Source organism: Chlorocebus sabaeus, unplaced genomic scaffold, assembly GCF_047675955.1.
Source record: "Chlorocebus sabaeus isolate Y175 unplaced genomic scaffold, mChlSab1.0.hap1 unalloc_scaffold_593, whole genome shotgun sequence".
Classification (NCBI taxonomy): domain Eukaryota; kingdom Metazoa; phylum Chordata; class Mammalia; order Primates; family Cercopithecidae; genus Chlorocebus; species Chlorocebus sabaeus.
Window position 1 is genome coordinate 49,746 of NW_027327918.1, and position 13,446 is coordinate 63,191.

General features: G+C 49.5%; 1 pseudogene; it reads right to left on the reverse strand.

The window, feature by feature from the left end:
- Nucleotides 1-1,534: 1,534 nt before the first annotated feature.
- Nucleotides 1,535-12,974, reverse strand: LOC140711309 (ATP-dependent 6-phosphofructokinase, platelet type-like; annotated as a pseudogene).
- Between the last annotated feature and the right edge of the window lie 472 nt (nt 12,975-13,446).

The following is a 13,446-nucleotide window of genomic DNA, read 5'->3' on the forward strand; positions in this document are numbered from 1 at the left end:
TGTCTTCTAGGAATGGACCACTTCTTGTACGGCCTCTCGGATGAGATGAAGCAGGCCCACAGGGAGCAGCTCTTCACCATCAGCCACAAGAAGCTCCTGGCCATGAGCGATAGGTGAGTGGGGAGTGGGGAGTGGGGAGCGGGGAGTGGGGGAGACAGCGTCCGGGATTGGAGACCTTAACGGCACTGAAGTAGAAGCCAGTCCTCACTGACCTCGCCTGCCTTCCTCTCAGGTACCTCGGCACTGGGAAGAGCACGCATGGCCTGGCCATACTCAGACCCGAGAATCCCAAAATCGCCAAGGACCCATCCTGGATCATCAGGTGAGCGGCCCTGGTGCCCCCAACTGTGCAGGAGCCCCTGAGACAATAGGCCTCTAGAGCTGAATATGAAAAGTCAGAAATGCTACTGCTTTTCCAAGAATATTATATCATTCTTAAAGTGTTGCCAACTGACTGGCAAGTCAATCTTAAGAGCGACCAGGAAGATGTCCATTGAAATAGTCATACACGAAATGCCAAAGATGCACCACGTAGAATTTTCACTTTCTACTGACTGAAAGGCTTGTTTTACCTCATTAGTTCTAGAATATTTAAGAATCTAAAAATAAAGGGCAACTCTGATTTAACCTCTGCTTGAGTCATTATCTTAAGTAGCATTTAGGGCTTTTACTAAAAAACAGAAGTAAAATGAAAAGGTACACAAAGGTGTCCCGTGTCTGCCTGTGCTGATTCATGAAACTCGATTACACCGAGGCCCTGTGGGAGCGTCCTCCTAACAGACGGAAGTTCAACGGGGCGGCCGGATGGAAGCAGTCCTGAGAAGCAGGTGGGCTGGGGTGAGTAAGCGCTCGCTTCGTCTTCACAGAGCCAGAAAGGAGAGCCACCACGCCAGCTCTTCTTGGCCGTTGGACTCTGATTTCCCAAACAGCTTGTTTTTGGGGTCTCCTCTCCCTCCACACAGCTCTCCACCGCCGTTTCTGAGGCACAGCTGTGGTCTCCTGCAACCTAGAGCTAAGAGGCAGAAACGCTGTCCCTACAGGAGGTGGGCCCACGAGGGCAGCAGGGCCGTCACGCCAGCACCCATGTCTACTCTGGCAAGAGTCATCAGAGAATTCCAAATTAGGTCCCAGCAAGGACCGTGGCTTGGACTGGACGAGAAACTGGCTATCAGATTTTTCAAACCCCCACCTTGGTGGTTTTAACATGCAGCTAGGATTGCAATCAAGAGGCCGAGTAGGTAAGATTCATGTGTTCTCTTTTACTTTCTAAGGAGAGCAGGAGCCTGGGGTCAAGGCCCAGGGTCCTGGCCTGCTGCTGTGGTTGGAAACTGACACATGGCAATAAACATGGCATTCCCCTTGGCCTGTGTAAACTACTGGCTTTGTTCTCCTTTTATGACTTGTGCATAGTTCAGTGATCCCTACTAAAAATATTTTTATAATCTTTGCCCACAAAAGTGCTGAGAAAACCATTAGTAGCCACCCATAGATTGAGGTTTTAATCTCCTACTTAAAAAACTAAAACGGAGGACTGTTGGAGTTGTAGGCAAACGTTTAATACACACATCTGAAAGCATGAGACACAGTCCAGACAGCACGCACTGGAGCTGGTGGGGCACACGGTCGGTGACAGGTGCTTGCTTGTTAGGTATTAATGTCAATAAATACTTTCAGAAAGTGCTGATAAATAACTTAAGTGTTACAAAAACAGATGGTCCACGGTGAGTCCAGGTTGCAGGTACATGCAGGCAGGACTGGGTCAGACGCTCCAGGGCTGGGCTGCACGTGCTCTAGCTGGCCTGAGTCCGACACATCATAGTTGTCCATGTACTTGGCCAGGATCTTCATGAGGGGCCGCAGCTTGAGCCACCACTGTTCTTTGGGAATCCTGTGCCTGTGGAGGGATGGGGGGACAGCAGTGAGGCTGGGAGATGCCACGGCCAGCACAGTGAGCCGTCTTGCCAGAAACACGGGGTTTGTAGGGTCGGCTGAATCAACTAGATAATAAAGCCAATTTCAGGGTCAAATGAAACCATTGCTTTTATATTTCTAAAAATTCTTCCCAAAGACCTAGTGGTGGTTTCTTATTGTTGTTCTTTTGAGACAGAGTTTCGCTCTGTCCCCAGGCTGGAGAGCAGAGGTGCAGTCTCAGCTCACTGCAACCTCTGCCTCCCAGGTTCAGGCGATTTCTCCTGTCTCAGCCTCCTGAGTAGCTGGGACTACAGGTGTACACCACCACACCTGGCTAATTTTTGTATTTTTAGTAGAGATGGGGTTTCACCATGTGGGCCAGGCTGGTCTTGATCTCTTGACCTTGTGATCCACCCACCTAGGCCTCCCAAAGTGCTGGGATTATAGGTGTGAGCCGCCATGCCTGGCCAAGACCTAGTATTTTTTAACTGAGCTTCAGAAAATCTAGTTCCTCAAACCCCTGAATGAGTTGCCGAAAGCAACAGCAATGGCCATTCTCCTGTCCTGTACTCACGTTGGCTGGGTTTGCTAAGGCAATAAGACCCCAACTTACTCAAAATCCGTTTGCTTCTTCAGCTCTGCCACAGGTTGAAAAATAAGGTTTCTTTTGCTTATTCCCAGCACACAAACGGAATCATCGGTGGTAAATTTTTTTCCTATAAAAGATTTTAAAAAAGATTAACAACACCCTGTCACATGGGCAGGTGGGAGAGCAGAATCATGGGGCGAGATGAGAAGTGAGATTCCTGGCAACCATCCTGAACCTGGCCTGGAAGCCTGGGGGAGGCTGAGAATGGCCAAGAACGGCCGAGAACAGCTGAGAACAACTGCACAGTGTGGCCAGCGCCTGGCCTGGGCAGCTCTGCTCTTGTGGGATCGCCCTGATGGCTTCCTGGAAAGCAGCTTTTGTTTTTCCTCTCAGTGGAGAGAATTTTTCACTAAATAGTGGAATAGGGAAATTACCTTAAGAAATTGATGCCCACGAATACACACACAGAGGAGTGAGAAACATCCATAGCTAAATTAGCAAAAGAAAATCGATGTAGAAAGAATCAGTCAGTTCTTCAAAAAGACAAACCAATTGAAACTGTTCACATCACTGTTTTTTGTAGACTGTCATTCTTCTACGTTGCACATTGGCAGTGATAATGGTTTGCCCTAAAAAAGCACACACCTGGTATGACTGAAGAAAGCTGAGGGGGGTGGGGGCAAGAAAGATGCTGGCACAAACAGCCACTCAGGAATGAGTGGGGACCAGCCACATTGGAACAATTAACAATTGTATTATACAAAATGTCATGTTTTTTAAAACTTTTCAGTTTATCTAAAGATTTGTTAGAATATGTAACTTACAAAACTGATTTAAGGAAAAACATGCATAGTTCTACAAACATGAACAATTCATTCAGCAGCCAAATCTTCCTCAAAACTGGAAGTTCTGACAGATGGAGTTGCAAGGAGGTTGTCCTAACATACATCCAAAAAATAGAAGGCCCCACTTAAACTGTGAGGGAAACTGCGGGCTGATGCTCAAGATCTCCAGAGCAAAAAGCCTGCACAAAAGAACTTCAGGTTGAATCTAGCAGTGATAAAAGAGAACATGTTACCCACGCCCAAGCTGACCTTATCCCAGGAATCCAAGGTTGGTTAAATAGCAACGCTCAGAGACCAGCAGGAGTTAGAACATCACACGCAGCTCAGTACTGGACTGAAGAAGGAACCAGTATACCCTACTTCTCCCCGATAGGACAGCATTTTCACCAAGGCAGACGGCCTCCCTCCGCGGACCCCTTACCTCTGCCCCAGGCCTCCTTGAGTTTCGCAGTGATCCACTCCATAGCTCTGGCAGAGATTTTGGTTCCAAAGTTTCTATCAAATGGAGAGGGTGCCCCACCCTGTTGGTGGTTAGAGTCATATGAAATATCAGTTATACAGTAACACTTTGTTGTTAAATAGAAATGACGATTTCTATTTCACAGAATTCACGTTTTTATTTCTAGGTCTTTATGGATAGCTGGAACAGAAAAAAACACAATCTCTGTTTCCTGTAGCCTGAACTCAGCCTGTTAAGCAAAAGTGTCAAGTGTTCCCCCTGCCCAGTAAGAGGAGGATTTTAATAAATGGAATGAGTCAACTAACAATCTCCAATATTTTAAAATCTTCAATCAGGATTTCATAAACTCATCTGGGGTGGGGATGGGTCGCAGCTTTAAGAATCTGATAAACGTTGTGGATTCTTTAACAAAATCACACATACGCCTCCTATTTCATCATCATTTCAGGGGATTCATCAGCTCTCTGGAATAAATTCACGGGCTCTGGTTTAAAAGTATAAAGAATAGGAGGTTGTGAGGAAGGAGTGTGTGTGAGTTAGGAATGCTGGACCGCTGTGTCCCAGGCTCAGCTCATGACATGTGTGTGCCTGCATGCAGCTCATTCCAGGTCATTCTGATTTGGGGTGAGTGTCAAGTATATTACATGTCTGATAATCCATTTTAAATCTTAGGAAGCTCCAGTTTTTAACTCGATGAAGTGTTTAATTTGAATAAGCATTTCCAAGTAGTGGGGTTGTCACTGTTTTCATGAAAGCTGACAGTTCCCTTAAAATCCCCATTACTCAAACCTCACCAACAAAAGAATCCTAAAGCTGGTGATGTTTGGCATGACTTAAAAGTTTAGATGATTTGGCTGGGCATGGTGGGGATCACGCCTGTAATCCCACCACTTTGGGAGGCTGAGGTGGGCGAATCACCTGAGGTCAGGAGTTTGAGACCAGCCTGGCCAACGCAGTGAAACTCCATCTCTACTGAAAATACAAAAATTAGTTGTGCATGGTGGTGGACACCTGTACTCCCATCTACTCAGAAGGCTGAGGCAGGACAATCTCTTGAACCTGGAAGAGGTGGAGGTTGCAGTGAGCCAAGATTGCGCCACTGCACTCCAGCCTGGGTAACAGAGCAAGACTCTGTCTCAAAAAAAAAAAAAAAAAATGTCTCCCAGCTAACTGGGTGTATGCATATACTGCAGATCGTTTTGTTGTATAGTGACAACACACGCGACACATAATGTGACACAACAAACTGACACAGGATGTCGATTTCACCTAAGCCCAGCTAACAGGGAGTGATGAAATCTCGTGCTGTGTTGCTCTTTCCCACCCAGAACGCAAATCATCCCTGTGCCCTAAGTCTCCATGCTGTCTGTGCCTCCTGTCCCTGAGTCACTCAGTAGCCGCCTTGGTTATCAGATGGTTATCAGTACCCACCCCCTCATGTATACAGGGGGCGGGTACTATCCCCAGGTTCAGGCACCCACTGGAGACTTGGGACACATTCCCTGAGGCTAAGAGGGATGACTATTTCCTTCTTCCTTCATAAACATCAGGTGCTAATTAGAGAAATGATTTTAAGATATCTAAAAGAGTAAGACTATAAAGCAAAAATTTTAGTTGTCTAAATGCGGGCAAGTCTGTAGAGCAACACACCACGACTCTGTTCTGCAACTGCTCAGCGTATAGTGCACTCCAGCGGCAAAGAAATTACCACTCATCCAGCCCAAAGTCACAGAGCAGAATCTAAGAACCGCAGTGTTACGGTGACCATAACATCAGCCCTGGTCTCTCACTCACCTGAGCACAAGGCCCCTCTGGATAGTAGTCTTCATTTTCTGCGTCAGGCGCTCCACATTGGACTGGAAAAGAGCATTTTGTTAATCAGACAATAAACTTCTGCTAAGCACCTACTGTGTGCCAGGTCCTGCAGGGCGGGAAGTGCCAACCACACGTGGTGGTGAGCGTGGCCAAGGAGGCTGCAAGCTCTCACAGCTTGGGTCTCGGGGAGCCTCCCCAGGCGGCGAGAGCACGTCTGCAGCAATGAATGCTGAGCACAGGGCACTGATGTGAGCAGCCCTCACAGCGGCCACTAGAAACGCCTTCCGGAATCAACAGGGTCCCTCTGAAGATGATAATTCCGTGACTGGCCTAGTGCTCATTCATGGCTCTATTGCTCCTTATTTTCATGACGATGTTCTCTCGGCGCTCTCAGAGGAAAAGAGCGACCTGTGGCCTTTCAATGGAATCTCCTATGACGGCCTGATGAACAGTGTCTGATCAGAGAATTTTGTAAACTCTCATCGACACACAGATTTCTTAAGGAACAGATTGTCTTAGAAAAGGGTAACATCCTATATCAGATCATCCTGGGAGGATTACAAGAGGGAGGTAATTCTCTAATGACTCATCCTAAGAAAATGGAGATTTTTACATCTAATCAATCTGTCACTGGGCACAGTGGCAGAATTTCACAAAGTAGGAGCCTGGGCGCAGTCGCTCACGCCTGTAATCCCAGCTCTTTAGGAGGCCAAGGCGGGTAGATTGCCTGAGGTCAAGAGTTTGAGACCAGCCTGGCCAACATGGTGAAACCCCGTCTCTACTAAAAATACAAAAATTAGCCGGGCATGGTGGCAGGTGCTGTAGTCCCACCTACTTGGGAGGCTGAGGCAGGAGAATCACTTGAAGCCAGGAGGCTGAAGTTGCAGTGAGCTGAGATTGTGCCACTGCACTCCAGCCTGGGTGACAGAGCAAGCGTCCATCTCAACAACAACAACAACAAATCATAATTTCTCTTCTGAAGCTCTTGCCAGGTTGAATGCTGGTGAGGCAGGATCTTTGGACAGATTTCTGAAATACGGTCATGAGTCACATAACAGGGGGATATGTTCTGAGAAATGCATTGCTAGGTGACTTGAGCCTTGTGCAAACATCCTACAGTGAACTCTCACAAACCCAGGAGGCAGGGCCTGCCACATATCTGTTGTTCCTGACTACAAACCTAAATGTCTGAGACTGTTGAATACTGCAGGCAATTGTGTATCTAAACATGTCTAGATGTAGAAAAGCACAGTTAAAAATATATATATATGTATATAACATATGTTTTTTAATATATATAATCTTTCTATAAAAGATAAATAACAGTGCACCTGTTTGGGGCAGCTCCAATATCATCTTATGGGACCCACCGCTGACAGAAACATCATGATGAAGTGAATGACTCCACAAGTATTTAATATGACATAGTGAAGAAATTCGTGATTCACATGTCACATAATTAGTGACAACGCCAAGGCCCTTTTTACTTGATCTACTTGGCCCAGAAACAAGTAACATCCTAACCTTTTAAAAGACAATGGTGCCGGGTACAGTGGCTCACGCCTGTAATCCCAGCACTTTGGAAGGCCAAGATGGGCAGATCACGAGGTCAGGAGTTCGAGACCAGCCTGACCAACAAGGTGAAACCCCATCTCTATTAAAAATACAAAAATTATCTGGGCATGGTGGCACGTGCCTGTAATCCCAACTACTCGGGAGTCTGAGGCAGGAGAATTGTTGGAACCTGGGAATCGGAGGTTGTAGCGAGCCGGGATCATGCCACTGCATTCCAACCTGGGTTGCAGAGCAATATATAACATTATATATTTATTTATATAACTAACTAAAGACAATTGTTCAAGTTGCATTTTATCTGCCAAGGCCTGTCATCCTGCATGGAGTTTAACTGAACACTGCAGGGTCCAGGCCTGGATTCTGCTGTGCCATCCAAGCAGGGGCAGACCCCAGGCTCGGTGACACTCTTCCCTAAAAGAGCCACAGATGCCAAAAAACCACGGCCGTGTGTGTGTCAGTTTAGAGGCAGACGCAGCATCAGAGGCCTCAAGATTTAAAAGAAGCTGCAGCAAGCTTCAGAGCCAGTTGCAGACGTGGGTGGTGATTGTTAGCGGAGGCGCTCAAATCGTTTGTGACAGAAGTGAGAAAACATTAACTACACAACAGACTACATCAAAAAAACAAGCTCGTGTTTCACACAAGAGACTAGAAGGTGTCCTCAACCAGGCACGTCCGCCTTCACCTGACACATGGGAGAGGCATCTGGGCAATGCGAAGGGCATCAAGCATGGCGTGTTCTGTAGTACCTGTCTCCATGCCCCCTCGAAAAGCAAACCACCCTAGATACGATGTTTCACTCCACAGCACCGAGTGGATCCAAAGGGGACGGTCCCCCTAGGCCAGCCCCCGTCACATACCTGCAGATCCCTGATGTCGAAGGGCTCTTCGAAAATGTATGCGGCATCGGCTCCGGCCGTGAGCCCCCCATGTTGGCCAGGTAGCCACGGTAGCCGCCCATGGACTTGATGAACACGCGCCGCTTGGTTCCGCTGGCGGACTGCTTGATGTGGTCGCAGGTCTGGTCACAGAGATCAGTCACTCCAGCCCAGGGCCAGGGTGCACCCACCATCCCAGAGCTCCCCGACGAGTAAGTGCAGCAAGGGCCCCCACCGCGCCTGAGCATGCGGTCCCAGCATCGCAGAGGTGAAGGGTGTACAGCAGCCGGGATGTGCCCTTGGAGTGGGTGTGAACATGCCCCCAACCCCCCCACCCCACCGTGGCAGCCACCTGGAGATGACCTCAATGACCTGTGGTGGGGGCCTGGCCATCTGCCGCTCCCTTCTCCCAGGACCCATAAGAGGAGACTGAAAAGACGACCCCACAAGCCAGCTCACTCCACGCTGCTCTCTGTCCCTGCTGAAGCAGCTTTCACCAGACACGGACACCGTTAGGTGTGAGCTGAGAAGTTAGGGGGCTCTCACCTACCAGCTTAGTCCATGGGAACAGCTGTGATCTTCTATTTTCTTCCATTAAAGCTCCCTGTGATTTTAGATCTGTGGCCATCTTCCATTCATCAGTGAATGTTACGTTTATAGAAACTCTACTCAAAGGCAGACGGTGGTTCTTAGACCCAGGTGCCTGGGGAGTCTTTCGGATGCATAGGCATCAGGTCCCCAAGTGAAATGTCTGCCATCCGCCCTCCACGAGGACCCAAGCTCAGTGGGGAGAAAAGCAGCAGAGAAATGCATCGGCCACCTTCCCACCCACACACGAGTCCGGGCTGCAGCACCCTCTCCTGGGACTCTGCAAAACCTCTGCCTGGGCCTCAGCTCCCATCCCGGCACCCTCCAATCTGTTCACACAGACTGGAGACCCATCTATAAAAAACATAAATCTGATCCAGTCATTCAAAACCCTTTGGCTCACTTCAAGTACACGTCAAGACTTTCTCGGGAATCCCTGGCCCCGCCTGCTTCTGATACCAGGTCCCGCTCTAGATCCAGCAACCTCAGGTCCTCCTGGGGCCTCTGGATATGCTGGCTGCTGTGTGCATTCAGGTACAGTGGTGGGCGGGAGAGCAGCCCCCAAAGGAATCCCGGTCCTAATGCCTGGAACCTGAGAACGTTCCCTCATGCGGTGATAAAGGAATCCTGAGGACTACCCAGGTGCGCCCTAAGTGCCACCACTTGCATCAGCAGATGAGGGGTGTAGAGGCCCTGGAGCAGGATGCTGCACACCTACATGGGAGGAGGCGGCACCGGGGAACAAGGCGGGCAAGGCCCGCAGCTCTGGGCACCTGAATGGGCCACGAGGGACTCTCCTGGAGCAAACACTGGCCTCAGTCCATGGCTCCTGCCTTCCAGAACTGTGTGACAGTGAGTATTATTTTCCAGCCCCAGGTGTGTGGTCAGGGTCACAGCAGCCACGGAACACACACAGGCACCTTCCTCAGCTCTGACCAGGAGGGAAATGTCATTTTCTCACGAAAATGCCGCCTGGTTTCTAATGGCAAAGTTCGTCTGTCAGGGGTTCTCGGGGCACCCCATGTCCTCTCTTCATAGAAATCACCCTGGAGTCTCTCCCTGCAGTTAGCTCGTGGTTATTTGACTTGCGGTCCTCACTAGGCTACAAATTCCATGAGGGCAGGAACTGTGGGCTGGACTTCCACCACTGCACCATCAGCAGGACCCGGCCAAGCACCCACAGCAGGCGCTCAAGAAATGCTTGTCTCTGAATGACATAAGCACAGTATTCTCCAGCCAGCCAGCCATCCTGGTCAAGGGCTGATCCTGCAGGATTCCCTAACCGGCCTCCATGGGACTCAGCCAAGAGTAAAAGCATGAAGTGGGGGTGTGGACTTGAGACTGGGGGCCACATGAGAGTCTGTGCACCAAAGTTTAACACCCACTGGGAAATTTTCACTTGAGATCTTCGGATGAAATTTTAAAACACACTTTGTTGAATAAATACAGGCTTCATTAAACCATTCCAACCTATACTTCGTTTCTTTGGCAGATTCTTTTCCTCCCAAAATAATTGGTTGATGTGTTCAAAAGTGAACACGGGCTCTAGTTAGCGGGCCACTTTGCATTGTGTAGAAGCCGAGATGGGGAGAGAAACAGGCAATGGGAAGAATTCCCATCTTTGTGCTTAGGAAGGACAGAGGACAGAAGCCCGTCAAGGGTCCAAAGAGCCCACAACTGCCTTCTTGAAGGGCCAGTGCAGAATTCTGAGGGTGTCACTGTTCCACCTGTACTGGGTTCTCTCTCTAATTGCGATCTAAGACTTAGGATGTCGTAAGGCTTTAAGACTTACCCTTTGTCTTAGAGAATCCCGGGCATGGGAAGGAAAATGTGGGTGGGGCATCAGGACCCCCAGAGCCACAAAGCCTTATGGGTTATTTTTCCAACTGAATCTCCCCCGCAGCCCACCCTGAGGTGGGGAATTACTGTCACTCATTCAAAGAATGACATCAACCACTTAATGACAAAAGAATTCTGCAGGTAAGCAGCTCTCCCAAGAGGCTGATTTGTGCCCGAGCGTGTCTGAGTTCTAGTCCCACCAGGCTGCTGCTGTGGGTGCGTGGAACAGCGCAGCGCTGACACCTGAGCCACGCCCCCGATCGTGTGCTCCTCTGAGTGTAAACACAGTGACAGCTGGGACGGAAGAGTCCGCCTTTACTGGAGCTCAGATACAGCTTTCCTGAACTCTCTCATTACCTAGATGGTGTCTTAAACCTGAATTAGCTTCTAAAAATAGCAAGTCCCTCCGGCGGTGCCTCAGGCAATTAGTCAAAGTAGTACTGACAAGAAGAAGGCTGATCCCAAGCATGGCCCTGCCTGCCTGCAGTGTTTCAAGCCTGGACATCTAGAAACTGCTAAAGGAGAGCAAAGCCAGCGATGGCCGGACCCTAACGACATTCAGTGAACAGGAGTCAAGCGCGGGGCCCAAGGAAGTCCATGGAACGAGCCGTTGCCAACCTCTGCAAAGCCAGTAGAGCACCAGGGAACACGACAGGGAGAAGCCCAGGAGAGAGATGGCCCTCAGCTCGAGTGGGAGGCACAGGAGGCTGCAGCTGACCTCACGGCCCCTCTGCTCCCTTCCCTGCACTGGAACTCAGTTCTGAAGGAAGAACCCGGAACAGAACTGCTGTTTTCCGAGGTTCTGTGCCAAGCTGAACTAAGGAGTCTCCAACAGGGCTGGGAGTTTTCATGCAAACTCTGGAGCTGGTTTGGACGTGAACATCTAAGGTAAAGGCCAGCGGCTGCTCTCCAGGAGGCACCAGGCGGCCAAGTCACTGATGTAACCCCATGTGCCAAGGGGGCCACTGTCCCATTTGCAGATGAGGACCCTCTCTGGGTCAGCTTATCAGGGACCGGAGGGGGCCACCATGAGGGTGTCAGCACCACGCCCATGACTGGCAGAATCCACTCCTTCCAAAGCACATATTGGTGAAACTGCCTGCCCAGGAGGGCATGATCTCGGCTCTCTTCAGAACCTCTCGTCTCACCAGGAAGGCTGTGGTTCCAGGCAGTGGCCCCCAGTGGGCACGCCTCTGTCCCAGAGCTCGTACGTACCAGGCACTCAAACCCCTTCCTGCAGGCTCCCACAGCTGACCCTGCGGCCTCGCTACTCAACGCAGGCGGGAGAGGCAGTCTCCAGAGAAATGGTGCTCACCACTCCCCTAGTCTAGCAGGGATAGAAACACGACCCCAAGGACTGGATATATCCTCTCACTTTTAATCAATAAAGACAGGTTCTTCCTAAGGCAGAGAAGCTAAAAAATTTACCCTGTTCTGGCCAGTGTGACTGACATAAAGCCAAGCTAGAAAAGGGTGAGGGGGAAATCTGGCTCATTCTTAACACAGAAGAAACACACTGCTAAAATAAATGAAAGAAAGCAATGGGAGGAAATGATGTTTCTTGCATTTGAAACATCAACTTGCTTTGTTCAAGAGGTTTAAGACACACGTAAGCCATGCTCCACACACACGGCCGGCCGTTTCTGAAGTCAGTGTTTCTGGAACAAAAGCCTTGGCCTGCCCAGTGAACATTCACACTGAGCACACTGTCGCGAAGCTGCTTGGCCAGCCAGCAGGGGGCAGGAGAGAGCCGCAGGTGCCATGTGGGGTCCCTGCAAACTGGCCTCACTCCCTCAGTCAAGGGCCTTGCCTCTTGCCAATCCAGGGGCTTCCTCCAAGGGGAAGCGGCCTCTTCAGCTGCCACCGCACTGACTTCAGAAGGCTTAGCCAATGGGACAATAGATTCAACAGAGTTCCATGTTGTTAAGGGAAACTTCTGTTACCAGGCAACCTTAGTATCATATTCAATGTAAAATAACCAACAAGATCGTTTCCAAACAAACATGCTAGTAGTGCCTTATCCTTCAATGCTGCTTAAACACGGAGAAGAATGAGGAAAAAAGAGCATGGCACTTACTTCTTAAAAAATAACACCTCTTCCAGGTTCCTTTTACCCATATCATAAAGACTTACAACTGGATTCCCTACAGGAAGGTGGAGTGGGGGTGGATCCCCACGCTGACCCAGCCTCCCCCCAGGTCAGTCACCCGCCCCTCACCGCGGGGTTCACAGCTCTCCAGACACTGTCACCTCAACAAAGAAAGGTGGCATCTCTGAGATCTCTTCACAGGGAGCACCCAAACGGGAGCTAGAGAGACAGACACACCCACAACTGCTGTAAAATCCAGAAACGCAATACATATTTAAGGACTTCATTATTAGTTATTTAAAACTTGAAGAACAAAGTGAGCCTGCTTTTAACCTCTCTGCCACAATAACATCGTGTACGTCTGTCTTCTACCGTTTGTTCCTTCTCCAGCAGCTGCCGCCTGGCTGGCCGCCTGCAGAAGAGCCGCCTCCGGTACTCCTGCGAGGCCCTCGGTAAAAGCGTGAGCACCACGATCACATCTCAGGACGCTGCACACTTTAGGGTCGCCCACAGACCGCCATTGCCAATGCCTGGAAGGCACTGAACGGGCCCTCCTGCTCTTTGTAAATGTCACCTCTCGTAAGCTATGTTGTGTTGAAAATTTTTAACTGCAGTCCACACATACTTCTTTGTTTCTGTCTTGTTTTTATCCTAGAGGCATATTATTATGGAAAATTAAGTTTGCAAGTGTGAAGGGTTTTCTGAAAATCGACTTCTAATCCTGGAAGGACCAAAAAAAAAAAAAAACTGCCAGATGTGGTGCTCACGCCTGTAATGTCAGCAGTTTGGGAGGCCGAGGCAGGCAGATCGCTTGAGCCCAGGAGTTTGAGACCAGCCTGGAAAACATGGCAAAACCCTGT